The sequence below is a fragment of the Bombus impatiens genome, unplaced genomic scaffold (assembly GCF_000188095.3).
Source record: "Bombus impatiens unplaced genomic scaffold, BIMP_2.2 scf_4016, whole genome shotgun sequence".
Lineage (NCBI taxonomy): Eukaryota > Metazoa > Arthropoda > Insecta > Hymenoptera > Apidae > Bombus > Bombus impatiens.
Genome location: NT_180435.1, coordinates 17408 through 26008, shown reverse-complemented (window position 1 = coordinate 26008; position 8601 = coordinate 17408). Strand labels below are relative to the sequence as shown.

Here is an 8601-nt window from a genome sequence, read left to right as displayed (position 1 = left end):
GGCGTTTCTCGCATCGCTTCGGTTTTTCGCTTGCGTAACGCGTCCCGAGACACGCCTCGTCCTTGAGAGTTTTACACGTGCCGGAATTACACCGGCTGTGAACTCGTTCGGTGTAAACAGACTACTAGCGTTCGTTTATCGCGCCAACCTCGTCGGCACCGATCTTTTTCGGCTACTATCCACGTCGATACGACGCCACGATAACCAACACTGGATCTTTCGCGAAAGTTTAGCGCTACCGTTTCATCGTTTCTCAAGGTACGTGCCTTCCGAGTATTTGATATTCTCCGTGCTTCGACCTTCCGAGTAATATATTATACAGTCTGTCGTCAAATAATGATTGAATATTTCAACTTGGAACGAAGAAAAATGGCCGCTAAAAGCTAATAAGTGTTCGGTTTCCACGGTTGTTTCGAAATGGTAGACAGATAGGACATTTCCATTGTACGTGTAAAAAGCTTCTGCCATCCATCGTACACGGAATTCTCTCTCTACGAAATTTTATCTTCGATCGATATGGTCCTGCTAAAGTCGTATGAAAGAAATCGCATCGATCGCGTACGATCGTGGGAACGCGTTGGCCAAAAGAATTGAATTTCTTTCGCTGGTTCGCGGCGATTCTTTGAAGCGGAACAACGAAGAGAGGGGAAGGCAGAGAAAAGGAACGACCACGTCGGAGGTGTAAGAGACAACGAATAGCAAGTAGGTCGTCGGTCGTTCGCCGATCGTCGTCGATAGCGGTAGGTAGCACCAATCGGCGTTGGGTCTTTAAAAAATTAGCAAGCTTCGGGTCGCGCGTGGGTTCGTTCAACTTTGGCTGTCCGTGCCGCTCTCGCGCACTCACGCGGCGAGAATATTTCTCCCTCTTCGTCGCCTTCCATCCCTCTCCCTTTCTTCTAGCTCCTCTGCTTCCGTCTCCTTCCATTCGCACGTATATAGAATGTTCCGCCCAAGTGACTCACTAGTCCTCGCTGGTCCCTTCCTTTTTTCTTTTACGATTCTTCCCGCTGCTCGTTATCCACCAGATATCGAAGATTCTCATCTAAGAATCTGCGACTCGCAGCAACTCCGAAACACGCGACACCGAGTGTCGAGTCACGCGATTTTCCCGACTCGTGACCGACGCGTGAACTAAATTTTAGTCGGGATAAAGCAGCGATTATCGTTAACAACGACGACGAGATGTATGCGAATGAAGAATTCATTCGTTCCGTGGATGATGTTACATCGAGCTGGCAGTCACGATGAACATACTCCAGAGAGTTGGATCTAGTTCGGAGTATCGTTACCGTTCGAATTCTTATTGCTAGATTGCGCATATCGATGACGAATTCGTAGTTTTATGAAAATAATTTAAAGAGTAGAACCTATCATAGACGGAGATTCCTTTCAGCTATTAAATATCGTAACGGGAACTGTATTTTCCATATCGTACGCGTTTTTCCGTGTTTTGCGCATTCCATGCATCCCTATACCTTTGAATTTTCCATAAATGCGCACAAATCCGCAGTCTTTTATACTCTTATTGTTTGGTTATTAGAAATCTAGGAGACAATGGCACTTTGAGTCGAATAAAACGACACCGAAGTGTTATTTCCTTTCAAATTCTCCTCGCGATGGACAAAATTTGCCGTAACGAGAACTATGGATCCAGATGCAATCGATATCGACGGATTATAGATTCACCGAACTCGATGATATCGCGATCAGCCGAACGCAAGGACGCTCGATAGGTCTGTACGCGAGCAAGCGTGCTTGTTCTCTCGTAATCGGCTCACGGATCGGCCAATCAACCAAGTTCTATCGGTTGGTCCGGCCACTGAGCGTCGGCTACGTATCTACTTAGACGTGACATAGCTGTGTGCGACTCGAAGCGCAGCGTGGGAACTTCTTCGAAGTGCAGAGGTTCTCAATTTCGAAATTTCAAGCCAAAAGCTCTTATCAGCTGAGTGGAAAAGTTCTATCGATTTTGCATGGTCAAAATACAGTAAAGCCGAACATCCATCTCCCGAATATCCCATTATCTGAACGTATTACAATTTTTATCTACAAAGTGACATACTTTGCTCATACGTCGATAGTAATGTTAGGAATAAATTATTTAAAAAAGCAACGTCATCGATAGATCGTATGAAACCGAGAAAACTTTCGCGCATCATCTCGCGTCTCTAGCGTTCTTCGATGGTTTTCTTAGAAAATGAATGAAGCGTCGGTACGTGGCAACGACGATAATGATTAAGGAAATATTCGTGTACATGGAAGCTGCCAAAGACGGAGAAACAGTAGTCGACGTATATACCTACATACTTACACGCGTCTTCGGTTCGCGCTTTATTTAGCAAGTTCTTGCTGCGTTTTACGACCGCCTTAGCTATGTGTTTTACAACCCGCTCGCTTTACAATGCGCCATCGCTAGAGGTTTTTACAAGCATCATTTATCTAAACGCTAGTATCGGATGTGTGGGTAGTTTACATATGGGTTGTTTCATAATGCACGTTCGTATCTGCTGGATTGGGAAGAGACACAATACGCGGTCGAATATATGTATTATTTTCGTTCTTTCCTACGTATCTTCATATACGTATCTTCTTATAACAATACCGTATGAATACTCGAAACTGAATAAAGAACGACAAAGAATACGATAAAATATCGTTTTTCTCGGGTGGTAGATACGACACTTTAAGAAAAGGGGACAGAATAGTTTAACAAATTTCCAATTCATTAATACGTTTAAGTAGCACAGCTTCAAAAACTTTTAGGTAAATCGTCGAATTTTACAGATTTTAGATTTTTCTCCGTTTAGAATTCGTGATACCTATTTTGTAACGTGGTGGGTCGCGAATGTATTACTATCGTTATTTATTAATCCGTTAACCGAGTCTCTTACAAAACTCGATTCGAGATAATATGCAGTATATTTTAGGAGAGCGGAATACCGCTGCCTTATATAAACGACACAGGAATCTAATTCGATAATTTCGGTATTCGCGGTAATCTCGTCGATGATGGAAATATTTCGAGAAGACCGAAAGGACGAGAACGGGGTACGCGCGATCAGAGGATGCTCACGTATGAATCAGTCCATTTATTTAAGCCGTTGCAGCACACGCGTACATCTATGGCGGTGTGCGTGTCCCTTGCGCACCACGTCTTGTGCATAGATCGTCGTTCCCTCTTTCTCCCGTCATTCAGATACTCGCCATGAATGAACCGCAAACTCTTCGTTCGCCTCGTAGTAAATACTTTTTCCCACACGTTTCCCGCAACAATTCAGTTCACCGTTCAAGGTTCGAGGGTAAACTCACCTATCAACTGATCGTTGCTTCTTTATCTTTTTACACGATCCGTTAAATTTTCCATTGGGGTAAGAGGAAAGAAGGATAGTTACAACGCCAATGGCCAAGTAACTGTTCAGAGAACTTCGCTTATACCACGAATTTCGACTCACGATGTGTACTTTTTCCTAGGCAAGGTTTGGCGAACACGATTTAAGAAAGGTTAACGAACCCCAGTTTCCTCGATAGCCACGATAGTAACATTCGTGGGTAAATGTTTTACGAGTGCTGGCTGAAACGTTAACAAGCCGCTTAGTCCTCCTGTTTATTACCAGCGGAGGATAGCGGCTCCGTTATTTGAGCGTGTGAAAATCAGCCGACGTGATATTCGTTATTGATTCCATGATATCCCGCGATTATTATCCGCGCGTAATTAAACGCGAATAATTGGGCGATCGAGACCCTCGTCGATTCGTACAGTCATTCGAGCGAGTCGAAGCAACAAAGAGTTCGGATGATCGGAAGAAGGGACAGGGGAAGAAAAAAATGTCGAATTCATTGGCCAGTTGGTTAATCCAGAAGTTTATCTTTCGCTCGTTCTATAACTGGGTCAACGCACTCGAATCTTCCGTGCGAATCTTCTACGCTCGTACATATACATTTCGATTTCTCTCCTTGACGTCACTGCTACTCTATTGCTGCGTTGTTCCAAGCATTAGCGCGGAGACCGCTCGCGAATCGAAGCTAATCGCATATACAGTACTTGGAAGTAGAAGTCTTTCGACTATCTACGAAAATAATTTCATAATGGTAAGCAATAATTAGGCCGTGAACGTTGATGTATTTATGAGAAATTTAGATGCAAATATTTCTAATATAATGTAAAAAAAAAAAAATACATAAATGTATAAAATATTCAAGGCAACGTACTCGCGATAATACGTGATAGGTGAAACAAACCATTATTTAGCCTCCATTTCTTGGCTTATATTCGGAAAAATTTGAATTTGCTCAAACTTTCCCGGTCTATCGGCAAAACGTTAAAATATTAAGATCTTAAAATATCGAAACAAGGGTAAAATTACGACGTAAGAGTTCAAAGCCTACGGCAAACTGAAAATAACATCAGGTATTTGCATATTTATTTATAACGACAAAACGTATGCGTATTATTACTTTCGCCGCAGTCCATACATCGCTTCAAGTTTCACAACGATAACGAAAGTTCGACCGCGATTAGGCGCGTTCGCTTGCAAAATTGATAGACGAAATTAAACAACGAAGGCACGTTATTTTTTGTATTAAAGTCGACGGTCTCGATATCAGGCAGACGGCGAATAAGCAATAAATCGTTTGCGTCATAGCGCCACCTGCGCCAAGCTCGAATGCTTAGTTGCGTAAATACCTGTAGCGTACGTGTACATATATGTGCATTCGCAGGAAATCGTCGTGAGCTCGCGTGTCCACATCCACGCATCGTCATGAAAGGAAACGACGAAAAGCAGCACGCGCAACAGGTCTTTTCAGATTCTACCGACACGAGTAAAATGAAAGGAATCCGTGCAAACTTTAACATACTCTTTTTACCCTTCTTCACCTTCTGTCCCGCACTCGTCTAAATTACTATTCGCTTAAACGCGTTACCGTGTCCTACACGTGACACGCGATTAGCGTCAAGCCGCTACACATCGTCGCGACTGAACGAGACCGTCCGAATCCACTTCGTATCGAAATACGCCATTATACCACGTGTTACAGCCGCTTAAAATTTTTAGCAGCCTACCGATTATTTTTGCCACGTTCTCTAGATCAAATGTTTCCAACGAATCGTTGCTTCCTTTAAATTGTAATTCTCTATCTCTTGGCTTATTTTTCCAAAATTCACTGATACAAACATCCTATTTAAAGTCTCATTCGCTGAATTTCGAATTTGCAGCCCAATACGCATAGGTACTATTCCTCTAGTTACATTTGTTAAAATACAAATTTGCATAAACGTCGAATTTAGTCATTACGAAGGAAAAATATGACAATTACGTATGTAATTTAGTTTATCTCGTTGTCGAAGATTATCGCATGGACGATTTGCTATTAGCGTAGTTCAGTTTCGTAATCTTTACTGCTCGTATCGATATCCGATTCCGTTGAACGGCCCCTTTCCCCTTCGCGCTAGGCTTCCCCTTTCCCTCGTCCGTGGCTCTGAATGCGCGGCGTCAGAATTCTTATCGAGTGGCAGAGAGCACGTTTACGTCAGAGGTGACCACACCGGAATAAGTTTTGTCCGGAGAGGGCACACGAAGATACGGTTGCACGGAAAACGATCGTTATTCCGCCAACGTTCCGCTTCTACTTCTCTCGTTATCATTCGGAGCGGTGTGCGTGCAACCGCGACTCTTTAAGTCTATTCACTGGCCTCGTGTTCCTCTTCGCGAGCGTCGATCGAGGAAAACCCTCGTTCGACCGTTCCGGAATACCGGACGTTGCGAAACTCGAGAAACCTCGATTCTGATACTCCTCGTCACGTTTAAAACAATGTCAAGATGGAAACGTTCACTCGGTTTATATTTGACATTTTTGTGATTCTAATAAAGTGGAACTTTTGTACCAAGCTACGACGGAAGTTGCGATAAACGCAGTTCTCTATCGACCGACGAGATTCGGTTAGGGAAAATTCGAATTGTTCTATCGGTATCGGATACGTGTCCGCCCACTCGTCGTTACCACACAACGCGCACGCTTCCTCCCAGCTCGACTGATTTTCCTGTAGGCCAAGATAGAATCCGTTACAGTATACCTTATGCGTGCATTGGCACATACATTTGGACACTTTCAAATTACTACGAACCTAGAGGTTCGCGAGGGTATTTCAACGCTTATCGTAGAAATGTTTCACGGGTGTGTGTTATATAGAACACTGAAATTTCTCTAGCACCGTAACGCGATACGACTGTCGTTATTAGGCAATCGACAACTGAGAAACGTTCTTTTATCAGAACGTTGAAAATATGATAACAACATCAGGTTTCTGATCGAGTTACACCATACAGATGTTCGTATATACTCGCGTAGCAGGGTACACGTGGAAATATATTTCGCAAATTTCTTGACGAATCATTCGATATCGGATGCGTTTCTCCCTTCGCTCTGATACATGCTTCTACATAGCGCAGAAAGAGAGAGAGAGAGAGAGCGCGCGCAATGATCCAGTAATGAATGGATTAAACAGCCTGACGTCACAGGATGGATTATATAAACGGTGGTGCGCGTGACATCGAACGTAGGAAGGAAGTTGGCTTCCTTTCGTACCTAGAAGGTATTCGTCCGTATGCACGTTCGTGCAATACATGCATACGCATAAGCGCGTACGCAAACGATTTCGTTGTCGAGGGGTCGTTCATTTAAAAGCGGACGAGCTTGGTTAGAATGCCGATGACGACAGTGCCGCCCCTTTCGAAACTTCCCTTCGGTGAAACTCTCTCCTTTCCGATACACGACGATCGATTTTGACCTGCTTTTTTTCACCTTCGATTGGCCGTACACCTACACCTACAGAGATTGTTTTCCTTTCTGTTGCAGATCTCGGATAGAAAGTCGTAAGAAATGTTTGGCTGAGAATGTCTGTTAGCTGTTTAAAGCCACGTTCCACGCAGTTGATAGAGAGTCGCGCGAGTATACGCGTGCCAGAAGCAAGGTATGCCTTCTAGGAACCCATCCTGCGATCCGTCGCGTCTAACTGTCGACTCTGGCCGGTATATTTTTGAATCCGCTCCGCCAAGGATTTAGTCGAATAGCGGCGCGCCGTACAGTAGAAACGATGTTTCGTAGTCAGACCGAGTGGACGACCCAGTTTTCGCGAAGCTCGTAATACGCGGAAAGATCTAGGCACGTGTTTATGGATCGAGACAGACGCGGCTCGTTTCTCTCCGAGGTCCACCGTGGTGGTTATTAACGCGTGTAGTCTGGGAGCCGTCTGCAGGTCGACGTCCGACGCGCAGAAATAGAAGCACCGCGACGCTCGTTACATTCCGTCACCTACAATCGCTGACCATCCTCGAAAGCCGCTGGCCAATTCGCCGCTGCCGATTCCACCAGTCTCGTGCACGCGTGCTGCATTTAAAACGGTCACGCGTGCTGTTTTAGCTCGACAAGACTACCGGCCACCGATCATCCGCGGCTCCTTCCGGTAGGCGCCGTTATATCGGGTCGTCTGGAACGCTCTTCCGCTCTCGTCCATCCGTTCGTCTATTCCGACCTTTTCCGCCGCACGGATTTCTTTTTCTTTCTTTTCTTCTTTCTTTCTTCCTCTCTTCTTTCTCTCGTAAATGATCCGGGTATCTGTGAAGATTTCACAGTAACGGTTTTTCACTTTCGTCCGGTGAAACGACGATTACCTCGGAGTTGGTTAACGGTCACCCTCCTAACACTGGAAGAAGGGCAGGTGTGTAGTCCGGTTTACGAGGGAAAAGGGCAGCTGCTCGTCTTAGACGCGCTCTCTCGGAGCAAGGGAAAGGAAGACGAAGAACGCGAAAGGAAGGGATGGGACGCGGTTCGCTGCTAAGGTAAACGATATAATAGGGACGTAACAGTGGGTCCTTTTTAGAGGCAGATGTCCTGTTCGAGACACGTGCCCATCCCGAGCTCCCTTTTTCGGGCCCACGGCCCCCAACTGCCTTCCTTCTTCATCGCGATTAGACCGAACGCGAGTGGGAATGCGAGCGGAAAAGCCTGAGAAGCGCTCTCTCAGTGTTCGCTCTTTTCGCTCCTCTCCTCTGCCGCGTCCGCTTCCGTCTTTTCTTTCGTTCTTCCGTCTCTCTTTCCCCCTCCCTTCTTTTTTCTTTTCTTCCACTCGCTCCTCTTTCTTCACCTGGACAGGAACACCAGCTGCTGCTCTCGTTACGACGAATTATACCGTTGCGTAGACAACCGCGTCGGCTATAATCACGACGACGACGAGCATGACTACAACGATTCAAACCAGCATCCATTGTGTCCCTCCGAGACTCATCCAGCGAGATCACAACGACGTTTCCAACATCCAGAAACCAGACCCTCTCTCCCGAAGTTACGAATCGAAAGGGAAGAAGATGAAGCGTTTAGAAGTTAGTTTCGCAGGGTCAAAACGGTTTTTACTGGTGGACAATCGCGAGAAGTTTGAAACGTTGTTGACCAAAGAGGAGCGAAAATTTGCGTAGCCGGTTTCTCTCGTCGCAGGCTGCCAGTTCGATGGATCGAAGATAGAAGACGTAGGGAGGCAAACTCTTTCAAACGGTCGAGCCCACGGTTGAAAGGTGCATTGAAGATTTCGTGGAAGCCGCGGTTCGT

General features: G+C 45.4%; 1 long non-coding RNA gene across 1 annotated transcript in view; it reads left to right on the top strand.

The window, feature by feature from the left end:
* The window catches only part of LOC112214020, a 23350-nt gene that overhangs the window by 8676 nt on the left and 6073 nt on the right, over positions 1–8601 (top strand). The window contains exon 2 of the long non-coding RNA XR_002947945.2: positions 6856–6970. This is a non-coding gene — a long non-coding RNA (uncharacterized LOC112214020). The remainder of the gene's footprint in view (positions 1–6855; positions 6971–8601) is intronic.